Raw genomic sequence first — 22,440 nt, 5'->3', positions numbered from 1 at the left:
CTCAGTTATGTTCGACGTTTTGCGAAACATGGACTGTAGCCCACCAGGCTCTTCTGTCCATAGGGATTCTCCAGGCAAGAAAACTGGAGTGAGTTGCCATGCCCTCCTCCAGGGGATCTTCTCAACCCAGGAATCAAACCCAGGTCTCCTGCATTGCAGGCAGATTCTTTACCACCTGAGCTACCAGGGAAGCCCAGATGGCTTGTAAACCATGAGAAATATATATGCAACCCAAATGTACAATCATAGACACATTTTGGGCAGAAGTGGAGGCTTTAGGTATGCAGAGGTCAGGAATATTTTGGAACAGAGATGAGCCAAAAGGAGCTGGGCCTCTTATACTGACCTGGGCTGAGCTGAGGATATGCAGATGTAAGGAAGGAAGGGCCTACATTGAAAAAGCAACTGTGTTTGGATTCAAGCGGAAGGACTATTTTTATACGATATTAACCTGTTAGCTGTTTTTGTTAACTAAAACCACCAAACTTTGGGACCTCCTTGGCAATCCAGCTATTAGGACTCCACATCTCCACCGCAAGGGGTCCAGGGTTCGATCCCTAGTTGGGGAACCAGACCCCACATGCTGCAACCAAGACCTGGCACCCGCCAAATTAATTAATTAATTGAAAAAAAAAAAAAATACCACCAAGCTTTTACTTGCAGCTCACACAGCAGAGCACACCCACCCCACCTTCAGATTTCCGGCCTTAAGCAGTTGAGTTTAAGATCTGCTGCACACATGTAAAGCCCTCCCATCCTTCCCAAGCTCCTGAGTCTCTCTTTCAACACCTTAAATTCCTCATCTCCCCTTCTCCTCTTAATCACCACCCCAGGGAGGCCTTGAAAAGAGTGAAAAGGGGCAGTCCAGGGCTCAGCTTCCCTCACACTTCAGGGGGGCCAGCTGATGAATTAGGCCATTCCTCTAGATTTTCTGGCAAGTTCCCCAGGGAGCCTGCTGGTCCAAGCCCCGATGCCGCTCTCTCTGCCTTGAAAGCCTTTCTTCCCTCCTCAGCCTGTAATTCACTCTCTCAGAAGTCAGCTCAGTCACCAAACCAGAGTCCATCTTCCTCCTCTTGCGCCCACAGCGCTGACCACATTCAAGTGAAATCACTGCTTCTCACCTCTCCTGCTAGCTGGGTATGTTTCAGGTTCTGAGGTTTACACCTTACTGTTTTTGCCTCCCTAGCCTGGGGCCTTGCGCACAGTGGGCAGATTAAACAACCGGGGTCCACAGCTCAGTTCTTAAATGTGTGTCTATACATAGCAGTAGTCCTCACTGATGAGAATTCATGTTGGCAATGGGTATCTTAATGTGCACATGACTTCACATGACACCACCTGCCCCGATGCTCAGCGCGGCCTTAGGATCTGGGTATCACCAAGAATGTTTTCAGGTGAGGAAACGGAGGCTCAGAGAATGATGGTGGCCCCAGGTCACACAGTGAGAAGACGTAGGACTGGGATCCTGGCCTCCTGGCCTTTCCTGGCCCCCACCCCTGCCCCCACACACCACTGGCCCTCCAGGGACGTTCGCAAGTCTGTGCTATGCGCTGTTTCTCACACGTTGCCATGGACATCACTAGTCCCGTCTAGGTAACATATACAGCTCACTCTTACGAGAACAGCCTCGCCCTCTGTCTGCTGTTTCTAACTTGATGTCACCAATAGACTCTGTTCCTGGGCTGAGCTCATCTCTTTTCATAAAGCAGGACTGTCTGGACAACTGCTCTCTCCTTCTACCCAAGCCCGAAGCAAGTCCTGGGGAGTGAAGGATACAGATCTCCTGCTAGAGAAGGGAGATTCCAGTTCAGAAAAAAAAAAAAAAAAAACAAAACCCTCCCAGGAATTCCCTGGCAGTCCAAGGGTTAGGATTCCGAGCATTCACTGACGAGGGTACGGATTCAATCCCTGGCCCCATAATCCCGGGTTTTTTTGTGTGTGGCATGGCCAAAAAGGAAAGAAAACCACCTTCCTGCACACATCTGAGCCTAAGACCTCACTCTAATCTGCCACCCGAGGGAAGTGAACTGTCAGAGGGGTCCCTGCTTGCTTGTCATGCCCAAGAAGTATCCCTGGAACTGGCATGCAGACATTAAAATCCTAACTCAAATGCACGAGGAAGCTTGGTATTTAAAGGAGGTCTGCTGGTACTGATTAAGCAAGTGGAAGATTCCTGCTATAAGCAGAATCGCTGGCCCAGAATAGTTCATTTATACCTAACGGGTTTGCTTCAAAAGGGCCCACCAGCTCCCACTTCCATGCTTGGGGTACTGGGACATGTGATCTTCCTCAGGTCCCCACTGCCTGGAATCAGAGCTTCATCTCCTCACCCTGCTTCCTTTTGCTCCCCAAACGTCCGTGCAGATCTGAGGTCCTGGCCTTGGAGTTGAGGAGGGGCCTTGGTGTGGTACCCCTGTGGGAAAAATAAAAACATACGGCTGGCAAAGCCTGTAGTGGATGATACATAGGGAAAGACAGACGTGTCTACATTTCATCGTGGCTCCGTCTCTAAGATCAATTTCATTTTTACATCAGGGACAGAATCCGGTGGCTCTTACTCATGGTTGCGTCACTGAGGGCAGTGACCATGTTCCCTACACTGAGTGGCCCTCACACGTGTGTTGGACGGGGGAGGGTGGTGACGGCTCTGAAACATCATTCAGGACAGTCTCTTCCCCATCCCTGGTTGAGGAAGCCCCCACCCCTATTTCTCTTAGCAGCTGGTTCTAAATCTCTACCCCATCCTCAAACTCACAGCTGCATCCATCCCAAAAGGCTCCCTCATCCTCAGCAAAGAAGACATCCGGTCCTGGATTCTCAGGGTTCCTCAGCCACCCTTCCAGTCCTGTCTCTCTTCTTCCACCTGAGCCTGCCACCGCCCCAACCATCCCCTCGGTGAGTTTTATCCTCTCCCTGAAGTGTCTGGAATGGATTCCTTTCCACCAGCTCTTCCCATCAATAGTCAACCAAGCTCACATCTCTCACACGACAAAAGTAAATATCCCTTCATCCCAATTCCCCTCCAGCTAGTTCCTCAGCTCCTGCTGCAGTTGGTTCAACTCTCCCACAACCCACAAGCTGGCGTCAGACCCATTCTGCTACCGAAACAGTTCTTACGAATGTCACCGTCATCTTCTGTTGGCCAAAGCTAGTGGTCAGTCTAAGTACCAACCTCCTCCCCACTCACAGCCACTACTCCTTCCATCGTATTCCCTAACACTTCATCCTCAAATTCCTAATTGCTCCCACAGATGCCTGGCCTCAGCGGCTCCTTGAGCAAGACCAGCAGATGTTCTGCCTATAGACACACCTGCCCCTGGGAAGGCATAGTAGAATCTTGGAGAGTCCCAGACACAGTCATGTGACCAGAAAGTTTAGCAGAGTTGAGTCACCGTGTCTTAGAGCATCCATCTTCAGTTTAGTTCAGTTCAGTTTAGTTGCTCAGTCGTGTCTGACTCTTTGCGACCCCATGAATCGCAGCACACCAGGCCTCCCTGTCTGTCCATCACCAACTCCCGGAGTTCACTCAGACTCCTGTCTATCGAGTCAGTGATGCCATCCAGCCATCTCATCCTCTATTGTCCCCTTATCCTCTTGCCCCCAATCCCTCCCAGCATCAGAGTCTTTTCCAATGAGTCGACTCTTCGCATGAGGTGACCAAAGTACTGGAGTTTCAGCCTCAGCATCATTCCTTCCAAAGAAATCCCAGGGCTGATCTCCTTCAGAATGGACTGGTTGGATCTCCTTGCAGTCCAAGGGACTCTCAAGAGTCTTCTCCAACACCACAGTTCAAAAGCATCAATTCTTCGGCGCTCAGCCTTCTTCACAGTCCAACTCTCACATCCATACATGACCACAGGAAAAACCATAGCCTTGACTAGACAGACACTTGTTGGCAAAGTAATGTCTCTGCTTTTCAATATGCTATCTAGGTTGGTCATAACTTTCCTTCCAAGGAGTAAGCGTCTTTTAATTTCATGGCATCCATCTTCACATACCCCTAATAGAGCAAGCTGCCAACTCTGATGTTGAGATCCTGGGAGTCTCTGCAGTTCCCACTTTCCAAGATTCCAGGAATGACACAATCCTCCTTTAGATATGTTAAAATTCCAGAAAGCCTTGCCCTGGTCAGCAGCTTTATCTCTTTTTTGATTTGCATATCTCTGGTCCCATTCCTACTTTGCTAGTTTATGTTCTCCTGTTAGAATGTGACTTCATTTACAAGTGCCCATAACACTGGCATGCTGGTGTTCTGGGTATCACCAGCAAGGGATCTGTGACTGGTATGAGGTCATCCACCTGCGGTTAGTGATGTTTTCACCTACTGACTCTCAAACTGTCCCTTGATCCCTGCTCCATCTCCCTCCTCCAGTTCTTCTCAAAAGCCTCCTCAGCTCTTTTCCCATCCTATTAATACAAGGCCCCAGCCTCAGTTCAAGCAGAAAAAAATGGGTCACCCTCTGGGTTCCCTCCCATAACTATAAACTTTATCACACTTGAGTATTGATTACTCTTGACATTCTATTAGGGCCATTTAGGGCTTATTGTCACATTTATTTTCATTTTAAAACAGAGTGTTAAAAAGCAATCTATGACTGACTGATACCTACACAAACATCCAGAGTCATTATGTCAATAACCTGGTAAATGTTTCACTCACTGGTTTCCAGCTGCTATGGGGAGAGCTCTTACCATTTGCCAGATGCTCAGATGCTGCCTGAGAAACAGATCTATTAGATGCATTTAACAGGACAGAAGGGTGCAGTTAATCAACAATTTTAGGGCTGTTGAATGTTTCATATTTATTTTTCTAGAAAATAAGAAAAGTATGCTGGATAAAGGGTGAATTAAACTTGGATTCATCTTGGACAAACTGGACTCTAGTCATGACAGTACCACTGCCTGGCACTGTGCAGTCTGTGGGACTCAGTTTACTCATCTTTACAATGGGCACAAATAACAAGACTGCCTGTCTCACTGGGGATTGTTGGGCTAATAGATGCGAAAGGCTCTCATGAGCTATAAACTCAGACTGAGAATCAAACACCTTTGCCTTCACCCAACTGGGTCACTTTAGACACAAGATGCCTGCATTATGTCACAGAATTCCTTGGGGTACAGTGATATAGGAAATGACAAATGACTTTGAAAAGGCAGGAATCTGGGGCAAGTCTTGGGGCACTCAATAGCAGTAACCCTTTATACAGAAGCAAATTGAGAACACATATTCCTACCTCCCCTCCCCAGGAAGATTCACAAACAAGCAAGAAAAAAACTTCACTATCTACTTTGAGCCGAGGACCATCCAGGCCCACCCTCAACCTCCTGGCCTGGCAGCGCAAGTCTCCTGAAGTGTGGATGACCTAGGGGTGGTTACTTAAGCCCTCCGCCTCATCTCATCTGTCAACTGGATATACTGAGAGAGCCCTTGCCACATGTCAGAGCATTAAGTGAGATCATATATTTGAAAAAATGCTGGTAAACATTTAACTATCTACAGAGCTGTCTGCATGTTAACGATCAGCATATTTACAGTAAGTGTGTGGCATGAATATGAAGGAAACTCCACTAGGCAGAAGCAGAAGTTCTTTTCAAAAAACCTGATTTGGAGTAAATCTCCCTATAATGGATGGAGCTGCAGGGAAGGAACATGGATAAGGGTCAAGAAAACAGTGGCTTTGAGATTTTAGGCTTGAATCCTATCTGTCACTAGTGGTGACAATTTGCATAATCTTAGGCAATTTATTTAATCTTTCTGAGCTTTGGGTTTCTCCTCTGTAAAATGAGAATAATAATAGTACTTACCTCACAGGATTGTCGTGGTGATTATTCAAGATTATGCGCTTTAAACAATTCACACAATGTCTGGTTCCCTGTAATAGATAGTTTCAGTCAGTAGGTGGGTTGGAGAAAGGAAGACAGACTATTAACTGGTAAATTATTTATATCTTGTTCCATACTGTGGCTCACTCTCACCTAATGAAATATATAAACAGTATACATATTGGCAAGAATTAAGCAATCATACTGGTCTTCCCTGGTAGAGCAGATGGTGAGGAATCTGCCTGCAATGTGGGAGATCCAGGTTCGATCCCCGGGTCAGGAAGATCCCCTGGAAAAGGAAATGGTAACCCACTCCAGTATTCTTGCCTGGAGAATCCCATGGATCAAGGAGCCTGGCGGGTTACAGTCCATGGGGTCGCAAAGAGTCAGACATGACTGAGCAACTAACCCTTACCCCCTAAAGAAATAGTCTTGCTTGTAATGATGGAGAGATGTGGAGTGATTTTTTTTTCCTTTCTTCAGTTCTTGTCATAATGTTGTTTACAAAAGAACACAGTTTTGACATATATACACATATATGTATATATGCTGTGCTCAGTCGCTCAGTTATGTCCTACTCTTTGTGACTCCATGGGCTGTAGCCCGCCAGGCTTCTCTGTCCTTGGGACTTTTTAGGCAAGAATACTGGAGTGGGTTGCCGTTTCCTCCCCCAGGGGATCTTCTTGACCTAGGGATCAAACTCGTGTCTCCTGTGTCTCCTGAATTGGCAGGTGGATTCTTTACCACTGCGCTACCTGGGAAGTCCATATATATACATATATATATTTAATAATTGTATTTATTTATTTTTGGCTGTGCTGGGTCTTCGTTGCTGCATGGGCTTTTCCCTGATTGCAGTGAGTGGAGGCTACTCTTGGGTGGTGGTGCACAGGCTTCTCGTTGTGGCTCCCAGGCTCAAGAGCACAGGCTCCAGAGTTGCAGAGTACGGGCTTAGTTGTTCCTTAGCATGTGAGATCTTCCTGGATCAAGGATCGAACCCTTGTCTCCTGCATCAGCAGGTGGATTCTTTACCACTGAGCTACCAGGGAAGACCCTATATATATATTCTTTTTTTTTTTTAATTTAAAAAAAAAAAACAAACCTTACCCTGAAATGTTGTGGCAGTTGGCTCTGAAGATGCCTTCAAGACCATAAGTCTTAAGTAGGTGGAGACAGAAATCTACAACTTGCAGGGAGAAAAGTTAGAAAGTGTTAAAGTAGTCGAGTCCCAGTGCATTTGGGAAAGCATCCATAGGGGTCTAAGAGCACCTTCTTGAACACAGAAGGTACTCAAGGACTGGGCTGTCTCCTTTCTCCCCCATGAGCACCTCCACCAGCATCACAAGCTAATCATCAGCTGACTCTCCCGCAGCATCCTTTAATCCAGGGCAGATCTTAGTCTGTTTGCAGTTCAGGTCTCTGATCAACATTATCTCCCTCCAGAGCCCAGCCCGGATCATTCTATCTCATTATCCCTTTTTCTTTTATTCATAACACTTATACACTATCTAGAATTATCTCATTTGTTTACATGTTTATTATGTACCTTTCTTTCTCTAGAATATAAACACCATCAGATCAAGGACCTTATCTGTCTCACTTGGCCACTGTATCTCCAGCAATGGAACACTGGCAAGGCACTCACTCAGTATGAGGGGATGAGTAGGGGACAGATAAGCAATGCCCCACCTCCCACCTGACTGACATGCACACATACCTGGGCACAAATCCAGGCATTTTAGCCAAAGAGCAGATGGGAGCCAAGGCCAAGGTATAGGTAGCAATTGGCACAAGAGGCTCCGGTCATAGAAACCTGTAAGTTTCAGCAACATCAGCTTTGTGTAACTTTGGACAGAAATCTGCTGGTTAGACACAGCCACATAGACCTGGTGTCTGGGCTTTGGTGCAGGCGTGGATACGAGGCCAAAAGTCCATGTCCTTCCTTGAATTAAAAAAAAAAAAAACAACAAAAGACAAAATCTGGCTCAAGGGAAACAAATTCTTGGGAAATAGCACAAGCTTACTTTGATTCAACCCACATTTACTGGGCCAAGTTCTGTAGCAGGAAGAACAAGATTCAGAGTGTATGTCTCATAGGGTGATAGGCCTAGAATGGGAATAACTAACAAAGCAGAATAAGGAGAGAGTACTAAAACAGCCCTTACTTCTCCTGGAACACCGACAAAGGATTCAGAAGCTCCATTTAAAGCTAAGTCCAGGCTCCCCATTCTTGTAGAGGTGTGAGTGCCATCAGTAGGCAAACCCACAACAAAAACAGCCCTTGAGAACCTCGGTCGTCCTTGCTGTCATTGCAGACTGTCCCACAAGTTCTGACATCCTTCTCCAGCTCTGCAAACAGTGGCAGGCCTGGGGGGCAGATTGACAAACCGCTTCCCGCTATTGGCACAAAGCAGGACAAGATCTTGAACCACGCAGTTCCTCGGAAAGAACGGCCAGTTCTTCTGACCACAGCCTGGGCGGTTCTAGGGGCTGCTGCTTAGCCCTGGCAGGTGAAGGCAGGGCTCTGTGCTCCAGGAGAAAAATACCCCGGCATCTCCTTTAGCAACAGGCCTGCTTCCGAAAGGTTGTACCTAGGGGCCTTTGTGGATCTTTTTTTAAACATTAAACAAAAAAAGAAAGAAAGAGAGAAAAAGTCCCTCCCAGCCCATCGTCTTGCGAGCACACACCTGTTGCAAAGATTTTTGGAAAGAGCTTTGGGGTCTATACATCTGACTTCAGTTCTGTTTCACCCACCACTTTTCTTAAGCAACTACCCTTCCCCTCTCTGTACCTCAGTTTCCTCATTTGTAATTAGTGGGACCAGTGGTGTTTTTCAAACTACAAGTTTTAATCCAATGATAAGCAATAAATTCAGTAGAGTGGGTTACAACCAACATGTTTTTTTTGAAAGGGAAATAGAAGAGTTTAGAATATAAAATATATGAATGCATTGCAATTAATAGGTAAGTATTATCTTGTAGAACTTTTATTTCATCTATCGACATGCTTACCCTGAGATCAAAACAAAATGTGTTTCACACTGTGGGTTACTGTTTTGTTTTGTTTTTTTAAAGTTCAAAACATACTATTTGAGTTTTCAAGGCTAGGACCAGTAGGTTCAATTCTACTCCTGGCCTAATTGCCAATTTCCCATTGTTTGCCTGCAGACCGAGCCCAGCTCCAAGTGAACCTGTGATTTGGCTCATGAATAGATATACCTAATCTCCAAAGTGAATGAGGGTGCGCTCTTAAAAGGCCTGCACCATGACCCATCCTCCGCAAATGACAGGACTTTTGTGACTTCTCACAGTGCACGTTAGCTGGGTTTGTTTTTCGAACTTCATATAAATGGAATCACAGTATGAACCCTAACTGTGGACACAGTGACCTAGAAAGGAGATGCTCAATGCTGTGTTTATTGTCCAGCATGACATCAGCCAGAAAGCATTGCGAAAATAATAATATTGTGATTATTGACTGAAGGCCTGTTGGGTGCCAGACTCTGTGCTAAGGGACTTAAAAACATTCAAGTTCATTCTCACAAGGTCTATGGGATTTGAGGTGTCTGCTATGACCCTCGTGTTTCAGAAAGAGAAACTGAGGCACAGGGAAGTTGTAATGTGATGTCCTCAAGGTCATGCAAATTGCGGAGCAGGGCTGGAGCCCTTATCTGTCTACCCTTAGACCCCTTTCCATTACGCACTTTCCCAAGGGGCTGGGGTACTTTGCAACAAAGTATATTGGAGACCGCTTGGAATCAGCCCTGTGGAGTCCTCTCCTACCTAGCTCTCACCCTCATTTGGTGGAATCCAGTTGGTTTACACTGCTGAGGAGGCAAGCAAACTACCCTTCACGAAGCCAGGGGGTTCCAGAAGGCCTGAATTAGCCAAGAGGTTTAATTTGGGGATATTCTTACTACACGAAATTTCTTTCAGAACATTTGGTCCTTTGGGACTTCCTCAAATTGCCAACGATTCGACAGAAAATTCCATCTCCTTCTCCTTGGTTGCTTCATAGTATCCAGCAGTTCCCCTACCTTAACCTACAAGTGATTGCCTTCTTTGGCAGCTCCTTACTAACCAGAGAAATTTGACTGTTTTTTTGGGTGGGGGTGGGGGTGGGGAGGGGGGAGGGGTGGGGAGTGCTTTTGCTTCCTTAACAAATACAATTACATTTCACTACTTCATTGGTGAAGCCACATCTAACCAATGAGATTGGTTGGTAACTTGTTCAGTCTACTCAAGAATAGAGGATAAAAGGATCCATGTATCAATTTTCTTCATATTAGAGATTTTTAAGAGTCATTTTTTTGGTTGTTGTTTTTTTTTTAGTATTAGCCATCCCGATTACAACATACCTACTATTCCAGAGTTCCAAGGAAATTAGTCAGTCCTTAAAATTAAACTTTAACCTTGATTCAAATTAAAAATACAATTTGCCACATTAGTTTCATATGTTTGTATTTCCTGGCCTCAAAAACACTACTGGCCCTGACTACAGTAGTTGAAATCCTACTTAGCACTCAATAACCAACAAAACTTCCTGCACCCCCAGGCAAAGCTCAAAGAGTGGTCCTTTCGCTTCCATAATGTTCTGTAAAATAGAGGCGTGCACCTCCAGCTCCTAATCACCATCACCACCCCCAAACCCTGAACTCCCCTCAGGGCAGTAACCACACTGTATTTATATTTGTCCTGATATTTACCCCCAGCGCTGGCAGGATCAGGTTTCCCGCACATAGCAAGACTTCAGAATACATTGTCCTTGAATCGAATCAATTTCTGAGGAAACTTTTTATTGAAATATAAGATGCCCACGATCGTAAGTGTTTCAATATTCACAAAGAGAAAGAACATATATCAGGCGCTCCCAACCCCCACAACCCCATCCCCCACCACCTCCCCCACCCACCCCAGAAGGTCTGCACCATGGCCCTTCCTCCAGCAAAGATAAGACTTTCCGGAGGTAACTTTGCTTGCTTGTTGTTGTTGTTGTTTGGAACTTTGTATAAATAGAATCACAGTGTGAGCTCCCTCGGTTTGGGCTTTTTATACTAAACATCATGCTTGTGAGATTTAACCTCACTGTTTTGTAGCGTGCTGGTTAATTTATTCCCATTTGCTGGCCAGCATTCCACTGTGGCTGTGCAGTTATATATTTATCCATTCTACTGCGGATGGACACTTCGCTTTTTTCTAATTTGGAGCTCTTCTGAATAGAGTTACTATGAACATTCTTGGGTATTTCTTTCTGTTAATCATTTACCCAGGAGTCCTATTGTTCGGCTTTGGTGGATGCTGCCAGTTTTTAAGGGTTTTGAGGTGGTTGTGGAAACTGAAAAGCTGTTTCCAAAATTTACATGGAAATACAAAAGGCCAAAAATATTCAAGACAATCTCGGACAAAGCTGGAGGTCTTACACTACGACATATTATAAAACTACAGGAATTAAGACAGGGTGGTTTAGGCACAAATAGGCCAGTGGCTTGGAAGAGAGAATTCAGATACAGATGCAAGCATAAATATTACTTGATTTATGATACAGGTAACATAGCCATGTAGAAAAGACATAGTGATGTTTTCAATAAATGGTGCCAGATCAATTGGATAAACACATGAAAAAAAAGCTTAACCACACGTAAAAATCAATTCCAGATGGATTATAGATCTAAACGTTAAAAGGAAAACAATAAGGTTTTGTAAAAAAAAAAAATGTATAAAATTCACTAGAATATGAATATGACTGGAATACTTGAAGTAGGTAAAAAATTCTTATAAATAGGACATAAAAAACTCTCATCATAAAGGAAAAATTTTGATACACTGAACTACTTCAAAAATAAGAATGATTCCTCAAAAGATACCATTAGGAATTGAAAACACAGCACTGATTAAGAAAAGATGTTTGCAAACATAGACCCAACAAAGGACTTGTAAACAGAATGTATACTGAACTCCTACATGTCAGTCATAAAAGAGAACCAATAAAAAAGTGTGCAGAAGGGGAAAGAGGAAAAGGAAAAACTTGAATGGGCACTTAAACACATACACACACTATGGCCAAATGGCTAATAGACATATGAAAAGGTGCATCACGTAAATGCAAATTAAAACCCTCAAGCGACATCCCTGGACTCAGGAAAACTGCTAAAATTGAAAGTCACGTGATACCCGGTGTTGGCGAGAATGTGCAGTAACCAAGCTCTCCTACACCGCTGAGCAAATACTGGTCTGTTCACTGAACTTTTATCAGGATCTGCCCCAATTTTTCCCTCTCCCCAGGTCCCAGGAGAGTGGGCTGGAGTGAGCGGGTGGTGGTTGGAAAGCGTGTACAAACCTCCACGTCTTCTCTTCGTTCTCTGCGTTGACCCAGGCTTCACACACTCCCTGAACCGTATTTTCCGCTAGATCCTTTGCTAGAGCCCACGCAGACGTTAGAAGTAAGATGCACTTCGGACCAGGGTGGCCTCCCTCAAGAGCTCCTGAAACAAAAAGGCACATACTACAAAAAACATGTAATTCTTATCTCATCCAAAGACCCAAAGCTTTCTGATGCCTCTTAAATATGTCCCCAAAATGAATTCCTAGAATTCAAAGTTATGCTCATTTTTATTTCCCTACAGGTTCAAGTTGCAAAATTACCCTCCTGAAAGGTTGGATCAACTTTCACTCCCACAAGAGGCAGACACATGCCCCATTTATCAACATGCTAGGTGAAAAACAGTATTTTGTTTCATTTAGCTCTTTGATCACTAAAAAAGCTGAACTTTTAAAAGCTGTTTATGGGTCATTTTAATTTCTTCTTTTGTAACTAGAAGTTCACATATTTTGTCCATGTTGTCAGTAATTTTGTCTTATAATTCTGAAAGAGGGCTCTATGTAGCAAGGATATGAACTTCTCACTTATTACATACTGTACATATACTGTGGATATTTTCCCCAATATTTGGTGTTTCCTCCTTTAATTTTATTTATAGCGTTTGTTCTTATACAAATGAATTTTAAATATTTATATAGTTAAAAAAAAAAAGAAAAATCTGTTATAACCTTTGTATTTTTGCAAAGTATTTAGGAAATCTCTTTCCATTTCAAAATTATAAAAATGGTTATACATTTTTCTAATATGCTTACATTTGTTATCTTTAAATATTTGAATCACTTGGAGTTCATTTTGCATAAGTTAAGGCTCCAGTCATGTGTGTATGTACTTTTTTTTTTTTTTCCAGAATGGCAGCCAGTAGTTCCAGCACCATTTATTGAAAGATGTATACTTGACCAGGTCATTTGTCTGTTTTTTGGGTAATACAGTTGAATAGTAAGGTTCACTATCAGAAAGATCTCCCTGGCCTTCCAGCTGGCAGATTGACCCCAAGCCACCAGAGTGGAGATGTGGACCAGTAAGAGGTTCAGTTGCAGCAAACAGTGGGGAACAGGAGAGTGCTGGAATTACAGCAAGCACGGGGCGAGGTGAGGAGTGAGGACTGACTGCCCTCGTTCCCTCCCTCTGGTCCCCGATATTCACTTCATCTAGCTGTCTTTCCACATCTGGAAGCTTCAGCAACTGTCAGGGGAGGGAATAATTAATCCCAGTAGCTAATCCTGGAGAATCTGGAATCAGATTACTGTATTTAAATCCTGACTTCGCCACTTACACCAACCTTGTGATCCCCACTTACACCAACCTTGTGATCTCAAGCAAGTGTCTTTATATTTCTGGTATTCAGTTTACCCCTGAGAAGTGGGGATCATAGTAACACCTACTGCAGAGCACATGGAGGAGGGTTTTAAGGAACTAAATCATACGCAGCTCTTAGGTTGGTGACTGGCACAGAATAAACTCACAGAGTCAACATTGTTATCAGTTAACTTTTAAAGAAATTCGTGACTGTCTAGTAGAACAAGACATTAGTCCTCCCTTGGGCTGGGTCTGAGCCTGAGCAGAGCAGTTAGAGGAGTAGGTGGAATTTCAAGCCGATGGGAAGGTTTTCAGGTCAAATGGTTGAAGGCACTGGTCTAGAAGATGTTTTCTTTAGGGAGCCTCTATTCTTTAAGGCATACTTATGCAATAAAGCTTACAAACGAAGGACTAGCATACTAATTAATGTTGCCATGTCTTGGGGCTTCCCTGGCTCTGACGGTAAAGAATCCACCTGCAGGGAGAATGGCATTGAAACATGCATATTATCATACATGAAACGGATGGCCAGTCCAGGTTCAATGCATGATACAGGAGGCTCGGGGCTGGTGCCCTGGGATGACCCAGAGGGATGGTATGGGGAGGGAGGTGGGAGGGGGGTTCAGGATGGGGAACACGTGTGCACCAGTGGCAGATTCATGTTGATGTATGGCAAAACCAATACAATATTGTAAAGTAATTAGCCTCCAATTAAAATAAATAAATTTATATTTTTAAAAAAAAGAATCCACCTGCAATGCAAGAGGTCTGGGTTTGATCCCTGGGTTGAGAAGATCCCCTGGAGAAGGAAATGGCAACCCACTCCAATATTCTTGCCTGGAGAATTCCATGGACAGAGGAGCCTGGTGGGCTACAGTCCATGGGGTCTCAAAGAGTTGGACACGGCTGAGGGACTAACACTAATAGTGTATTCCGCCACCCTCACCCCACTTTTAAACATAACTGCTAATTAGTTTAGGTAAAGTTTTGGTCAGAAGTGGAGCCACTGGTGTTTGTCTTTCCTTCTCATATTTTTCAGAGAATGAGATAATAGCTACAGTTGATTGATTTCATCATAGGCAGACCTTTAACAATTATTTCATATAATACTCTGTAATATATCCAAGGTTGTCATTATCATCCCCAAGGTCAAGAAGAGGAAAGGGAGCTTCCTCGAAGTGAGGAGGTAACTTGCATGCAGTTTGCCATAACTAAGAACCAAGATTCAACCCAGGTCTCTCTAACCCCAGGACTCAAGCTCTAAACTCAATGAAGAACACATGGATATTGAGCTGGAATTTTGGAAGCTGGGAAGTCCAGCTTGGCAGATGGGAGAAATTACTTTCTGAAGGATTTAGTGCCTTCTATTTATTTACAAAATGGTCATGCCTGGAAGGACTTCGGAAGGAATCTGTCCAGAGTCTTCATCGTACAGATGGAAAACCTGGAGCCCACAACAGGATGTGTCTGAGCCGATTACACAGGGAGCTCTCCGCTGAGGCTTGGTCTCCTCACTCTGTACAGTAACCTCCATGTACCCTTCATGTGGCCTCAAGATAGAAGGGGAAACATGCTCAGTGCTACACAGACTGTATATCGTCCTGGCCCAAAGAAGCTTGCAAATCATCAAGGGAGAAAATTCATGCCAACAAATAAGAGTCAAAAAACGAAGATCATGCCATCTAGTCCCATCACTTTATGGCAAATAGATGGAGAAAAAGTGGAAACGGTGAAAGGTATTGTTTTCTTGGGCTTCAAAGTCACTGCAGATGGTGACTGCAGCCATGAAATTAAAAGATGCTTACTCTTTGGAAGAAAAGCTATGACCAACCTAGACAGCATATTAAAAGGCAGAGAGGTCACTTTGCTGACAAAGGTCTGTGTTGTCAAGGCTATGTTTTTTCCAATAGTCATGTATGGTTGTTAGAATTGGACCATAAAGAAGGCTGAGCACTGAAGAATTGATGCTTTTGAACTGTGGTATTGTAGAAGACTCTTGAGAGTCCCTTGAACGCAAGAAGATCAAACCCAACAATCCTAAAGGAAATCAGTTATGAATATTCATTGGATGGACTGATGCTGAAGCTCCAATACTTTGGCCATCTGATGTAAAGAACTGACTCATTGGAAAAGACCCTGATGCTGGTAAAGATTGAAGGCAGAAGGAAAAGGGGAAGACAGAGGATGAGATGGTTGAATGGCATCACCGGCTCAATGGACATGAGTTTAAGCAAGCTCCGGGAGATGGTGAAGGACAGGGAAGCCTGGCATTCTGCAGATCTTGGGGTGGTAAACAGTTGGACACAGCTTAGCGAATGAGCAACAAGTAGAAGGGTGAAAAGCACTTTGGGGTCTTTGGAGCACTTTATCCCTCTGACCAGAATCAGGAAAGACTTCTTGGAGGAGTTTGCATAAGAGTTGGGTCTGCAGTAGAAATGACAGGAAGGGCACTCCAGATGGAGAAGGGGCTGCTGGTAATGAAAACTAACATTTATTGAGCTACAGCATGCAGACTCCATTATAAACACTTTACTTATTAATTCCTTTAAATCCCACAGGACACTATAAGGTGGGTACCGTAATTATCCCGATTTTAGAGAAGGGGAAATTAAGACACGTAAAGGATAGATAGCTTGTCCATGAACATATGGCTAGGAATTGGCAGGTTCCAGGATGAGAATACCAGCCGGAATGACTCCTCATTTCTTGATGCCTGAGGGGAGGACCCAGGGAGGAGCACTGGGAAGAGGACACAGGATGAAGGAGTAGGATATAGGTTCTTTTTCCAGGACAAGTCAACTTCTAATTGACCCTTGGATTTTCCTACCATCTAGGGACTTCCTGAGATAGGCAAGGCGTACTCAGTTAATGAGAATCAGGAACCCAGACCCACTGGCCTCTCTGGACCTTCCAGAAGCTACCAAGGCTGAGCTCAGAGACTCTGGTCAAAGGGCCACAGAAGCCATCTGGCTCACTCTAGGGCCACAGTGTCCAAGAAACCATCCTGACTGATGTTATACCAGCTCCAGGGGTTTTCCTAATGCCAACCATAGCTGTGGCTCAGACCTGGAGACAGCAAGGTTTGGAGATAAGAGGACAAAATACAGCAACAGCCCAAGTCCAGCACTGAGAGCTGTGTGACCTTGGGCCAGTTCTGACCCTGGTTGGATTTCCTGGAGCATCTGGCAGCGGGGATCAGCCTGACTTCTAGGCTTCTTGGGAGGAATCTGTGGAAAAAAACTAATGAGGGCGTGCACAATGCCTGGCTCCCAAAAGTGCTCAGTCAATGCTAACTTCTTGCCCTTGACCTTGAAGCTCGTCATCTTCTTGGAGAAGGCTAAAAATTGGATAGACTCACCCCATTCCTCAGTTTCTTGTTGTCCCTTAAAACAGATCCACAGGCCCTTGGAATGTTGACAATGTGACTGCTAGTCACTAGAAGCAGGAGACAACAGACACCGACATGGGAGGCACCAAAGGCCTCAGCACCCATGTACATTCCCCTGTCAGCATCTCCTGCTCCAACGTGACAGCAGCCTTTCTTGGGCAGCACCCACTTCTTCAAGGCAGGAGTGGCTTTCTTCAACTCTCTTCCACCCCAGAGCTTCTCAAGTTACCATTCGAGTTCCATTCATCATTAACTGCTCATGAACACCTATCCAATATTTTTGACATGAGCTAACTCAGAGGCAAATGGGAAACCCAGAGCAGTGTCCATAGACAGATGACGGATAAACAAAATATGCTATATGCATACAATGGACTGCTAGCCTTAAAAAAAAAGAATGAAATTCTGACACATGCTGTAATACAGATCGACCTTTATGAAGATAGCAGGCTCCATGGAATAACCCTAATGCAAGAGGACAAATACTATATGATTTCACTTACGTGTGGCACCTAGAGTAGTCAAATTCATAGAGGTAGAAAGAAGTTACCAAGGGCTGAGAAGAAGGGAGGATGGGTAGTTAGTGTTTAATGCGTACAAAGTTTCAGTCTGAGAAGATGAGAAAGACCTGGAGATGGAAGGTGATGGTTTCACAACAAGGTGGATGCACTTAATGCTCTTGAACTGCTCACTTAGAAATGGTTAACATAGTTTGACATCAATAAATGAACACCCACAACATCCTTTAAAAAGTGGTTAAAATGGAAGCTCTATGTTATATATATATGCTGTGCTGTGCTTAGTTGCTCGGTCATGTCCAACTCTGCAATCCCATGGACTGTAGCCCACCAGACTCCTCTGTCCATGGGGATTCTCCAGGCAGAATACTGGAGTGGGTTGCCATGGCTTCCTCCAGGGGATCTTCCCAACCCAGGGATCAAACCCAGGTCTCCTGCATTGCAGGCAGATCCTTTACCATCTGAGCCACCAGGGAAAAGTGAAAGTGAAGTTGCTCAGTCGTGTCTAACTCTTTGCAACCCCATGGATTGTAGCCCACGGAATTTTCCAGGTAAAAGTACTGGAGTGGGTTGCCATTTCCTTCTCCATGGGATCCTCCTGATCCAGGGATCAAGCCCAGGTCTCCCACGTTGCAGGCAGAGGCTTTATCTCTGAGCCACAGGGTTACTATCTGAGCCACCAGGGAAGTCCATTATATACATATTTTACTACAATTTTAAAAATATGTGAGCAGATTAACAATGGGTTAAACAACTGTGGCACATCCAAACAATGGAGTGCTGGAAATTATTATTACTATTATTAAAATTAATATTCAGTGCTGAAAATTAATAAGCTATCAAGCCATGGAAAAGCATGGAGAAAACCTAAATGCATATTACTACGAGAAAGAAGCCAATCCGAAATCTACATACATGACTCCAACTATATGACATTCCGGAAAAGGCAAAATTGTGGAGATACAGAAAAGGCAGCAGGGGTCACCAGGAGTTGGGGAGGGGTGGAGGGATGAACAGGTGGAGCACAGAGGATTTTCAGGGCAGGGAAAACACTCTGTATGATATCATAACGATGGACACATGTCATTATGTATGTCATTCTACATATATTCAAACCCACAGAACGTGCAATTCCAAGGGTGAACTCTAATGTCAACTAGGGACTTCGGGTGATTATGATGGGTGAATACTGGTTCATCCATTGTAACAAATGTACCCCTAGATGTTGACAATGAAGCAGGCTATGCATATAGGAAGTATACAGGAAATCTCTGTACCTTACCCTCAGTTTTGCTGTGGCTTCCCTGGTGGCTCAGCGGTAAAGAATCTGCCCGCCAATCCGGGAAATGCAGGTTTGATCCCTGGGTCTTGAAGATCCCCTGGAGGAGGAAATGGCAACCCACTCCAGCATTCTTGCCTGGGATATTCCATGGACAGAGGAATTGTGGGCTACAGTCCATGGGGTTGCAAAGAGTTGGACATAACTTAGCATCTAGAAAACAACAACAAAATTGCTCTGGAAAAAAGTCTTTACAAAAATAGGGGGCAGAATACAAACGGAAGTTTCCTGTCCCCAGAGGTCTCCTTGTCTGGCTGAGACACAAAGAGATAAGCCATGTGTTAAGAGATCTCGATGATGCGGGCAGCCTCAGATATCTTAGACTGGCCCTTCTGCTGCTCAGAGTATAGAAAGTTCTCTGGAGGCAGTGAGTCCCTTCTATATGGGGAGGCCTGGAGCCTGGGTGTAGCCATCTCAGTGGGTCCCCTAACCCTTCCTGGAGAAGTGCCTTCAAGTTGGGGCACAGGGCCCAAGCAGTCCTGCCGTCAAACCACACCAGCTTCAGTGCTCTATGGGAATTCATTCTGCTAAGTGGGCTTGGCCTTCACAGAAATGGATGTTGTGGACTCGACACTCCCCAAATGACACCCCCTTCTGCTCCTGAATTTTTCACCCAGCCCAGCTCCATATTATTCAGCTCTCCTCTTTCTACCCCATCTCCCCCACCTTCTTTGAAGAACTCATAGCCATCCTGACCTCTCAATACCCACTTCCAGAGCCCTAGGTGGGAAGGGCTGTGTGGGTGCCAGAGGGCAGCTATCCACTCACTCGAGCCAATCCCAGGACTGGAGTTAGAGCTGACAGTGAGATGTCCTAAAGCACTGGGACAAAGACGTGCAAAGCTGAACAGAGACAGGATGGCTCTTCCAGACCAAAGTTGAACTGGATTTAGGATAAAGGAAGGAAACTGCCCCTCAGAAGAGGCTGGAGGCAGGAAAGGAAGGCATGTCAGCCTCAAAGTCAAACTGTTAATCGCCCAGTCATCTCTGACTCTTTGGGACCCCAAGGTCTCTAGCCCGTCAGGCTCCTCTATCCATGGGATTTCCGGGCAAGAATTCTGGAGTGTGCTGCCGTTCACTTCTCCAGGGGATCTTTCCAACTCAGGGATCAAACCCTGGTCTCCTGCATTGCAGGCAGATTTTTTACCATCTGAGCCACCAAGGAAGTGTCAGCCTGCAGGTGCAGGAAAAGTAGAGTCATTCATTCATTCATTCATTCAACAAATAACTTCTAAGCCCTTATCAGGCGCCAAATGCTGAGAGGTATGGGTATAGATATGAGAACACAGACAGAGTGAAGGAAGCAGCCTGGAGTCCTGCTCTTGTGTAGCTGACAGCTGTGACATTCTAGGGAGACCATAAGAAAGATAACCAAGACAAAGAAAGGATATGTCAGACGGTGACAAGGCCACGAGCTCGGCAAGGGGAATAGAGATTTCCAGGTGCGGGAAGGGAAGATCGTAGTATTTTAAAGGCCAGTTATGCTGAGAAGTTGGTACCTGAGCAATGACTTAAATTGAGAAACTGCTATTTGGGTGCCTGGAAGAGCATTCTGGAGACAGGATAGTGCAGATACAGAAGACCCGAGCAGGGAGGATGCCAGGACTGTTGGAGGAGCTCCTAGGAAGCCAGGGTTGGAAGGGAGTTTTTTTCAAGTGGGGAGCAGGAGATGAGGTCAAGAAGGAAACAGGGAGCTGGGTTGTCTCAGGCCTGGTAGAGGATGGCAAAGACTTAGTGAGACATAACGGTTGATCCCAGCACTGTTCAGTGGGGAGGGGGGCCTCACCAGTGCATTTTTAGCCTTCCTCTCACAATGGCAGGATGCTTTTTTTTATTATTACTATAGTCCTTTAATCTGTAAGTGAGCAAGTGAGTGAAGTCGCTCAGTCATGTCCGACTGTGCAACCCCATGGACTGTAGCCTACCAGGCTCCTCCGTCCATGGGATTTTCCAGGCAAGAGTACTGGAGTGGGGTGCCATTGCCTTCTCCAGAAGATCTTCCCGACCCAGGGATTGAATCCAGGTCTCCTGCATTGTAGACAGACGCTTTACCATTTGAGACACCAGGGAAGTCCTATAATGGCAGGATGGATGCATGGGGTCATGAACCTGCTTGAGTTCCTTGCCCACAAGGTAACTTTCTGGTCATACCCTGGCTTCCCACAAACAGGTCCTCTAGGGCGAGAGCCTGCTGGCAGCCAGGGTGTTGTCCTCACTGTGACACCTCTACTCTTCATTGTAAACCGACATATAATATGGTGTGGTACGGATGGTATGATACAGTATGGTACAGTATGGTATGGTGTAAACCAATATGATACAATGCTGCAGCTGCTGCTGTTTTGTCGCTCAATCATGTCCAACTCTTTGCAACTGCATGGACTATAGCCCACCAGACTCCTCTGTCCATGGGGTTTCCCAGGCAGGAATACTGGAGTGGGTTTTATGATATAATACACAACCGTATCTCAGAGCTTGTATAACGTGACTCCAGCCCCCAGAGTTGAAGCCGCCCTGGTGGGTGGACTAATCCAGTCTCTAAACCAACCAGACTCCTGAACTAGGTCCCAGGGTCACAGTGTCCTCTCCACGACTGTGCCACTTGGTGAGGCCGCTCGACAGCCAGTCAGCTGCCCTTCTCTTGGCACTGTCCTGATCTCGCCACTCAACTTGTGAACCAAACCACTGAGCCTCAGTTTACTCAGTTGTAGAATGGGCATGATACTTTCAACCTCCAAGGGTGGCTGTAGGAACTGAACAAGATAAAAACCTCTGAGAGCCAGCAAGGCTCCTGGCTTCCCCTCTCACCCTCCCTTCCCTGACACTCACCCCTCTTTTGTTGGAGCACTCTCAGCAGGGTCTCTCCAGCCTCCTAGCTTTCATCCTCATGCCTGTCGGTGCATGGTAGACATGCAGGATGCTTCAGACTCCCTAAACATCTCCCTCTGGTTAGAATGCCCTTCCTGTTCTCTGCCTGATGAGCAGCCAGAGGTCCTTCAAGTTCTAGCTGCAATGCCACCTCTCCTTTAAAGCCTTCCCAGGCTCTTTCTGGGGCTTCTCAGGTGACGCTTGTGGTAAAGAACCCACCTGCCAAAGCAGGAGATGTAAGAGACGTGGGTTCAATCTCTGGGTCGGGAGGATCCCCTGGAGTAGAAAGTAGCAACCCATTCCAGTATTCTTGCCTAGAAAAATCCCATGGACAGGGAAGCCTGCTGGGCTGCAGTCCACAGCATCACAAAGAGTCAGACACAACTGAAGAGACTCAGCATGCAGGCCCCCAGGCTCTTTTTGTTCTTCCTGCCTGGTTGATTCTCCTGACTGCTTACAGCACCCAATGCTTTCCTCTTACAGCAGCTCTTACTGCTGCACTGGTCTAACTACCTGGGTTGTTAGTATTATTTTTTTAATCTAAACTAAAACTCGAGCTCCCTGTTGACAAAGAAGGATCATCTTCTCTTGTTTCATTAAGTTTTGCCTGCCAACAAATTTTTAGATTCACCATTATTTTTGTGTACCATTAAGAAAGAAAAATATGCACCACTTACATCCTGACACCTTGGCTTCTTGGGATTTGTATTTTATGCATCATGAAAGAATTCTTCTGAACTTACTTACAAATAGTGTAGATATCATTTATCACTTCTGTGCATATCATATGTATTTGTACATGAAATCAATTGGTTAAGGTATTACCACTTG

At 45.1% G+C, this 22,440-nt stretch overlaps 1 long non-coding RNA gene across 1 annotated transcript in view; it reads right to left on the bottom strand.

Annotated features, from left to right (window-relative positions):
* The window catches only part of LOC147367747 (uncharacterized), a 74,734-nt gene that overhangs the window by 36,369 nt on the left and 15,925 nt on the right, over window positions 1-22,440 (bottom strand). Inside the window, exons 2-5 of the long non-coding RNA XR_015169301.1 lie at window positions 12,160-12,304; window positions 7,541-7,765; window positions 6,931-7,009; window positions 5,806-5,873 (exon numbers count right to left, since the gene is read on the bottom strand). This is a non-coding gene — a long non-coding RNA (uncharacterized LOC147367747). The remainder of the gene's footprint in view (window positions 1-5,805; window positions 5,874-6,930; window positions 7,010-7,540; window positions 7,766-12,159; window positions 12,305-22,440) is intronic.

This window comes from Bos grunniens, chromosome 8, assembly GCF_055505025.1.
Source record: "Bos grunniens cultivar Pamir isolate PY7600 chromosome 8, Bosgru_T2T1.0, whole genome shotgun sequence".
Classification (NCBI taxonomy): Eukaryota; Metazoa; Chordata; class Mammalia; order Artiodactyla; family Bovidae; genus Bos; species Bos grunniens.
This window is presented reverse-complemented; position numbering and strand designations above follow the sequence as displayed.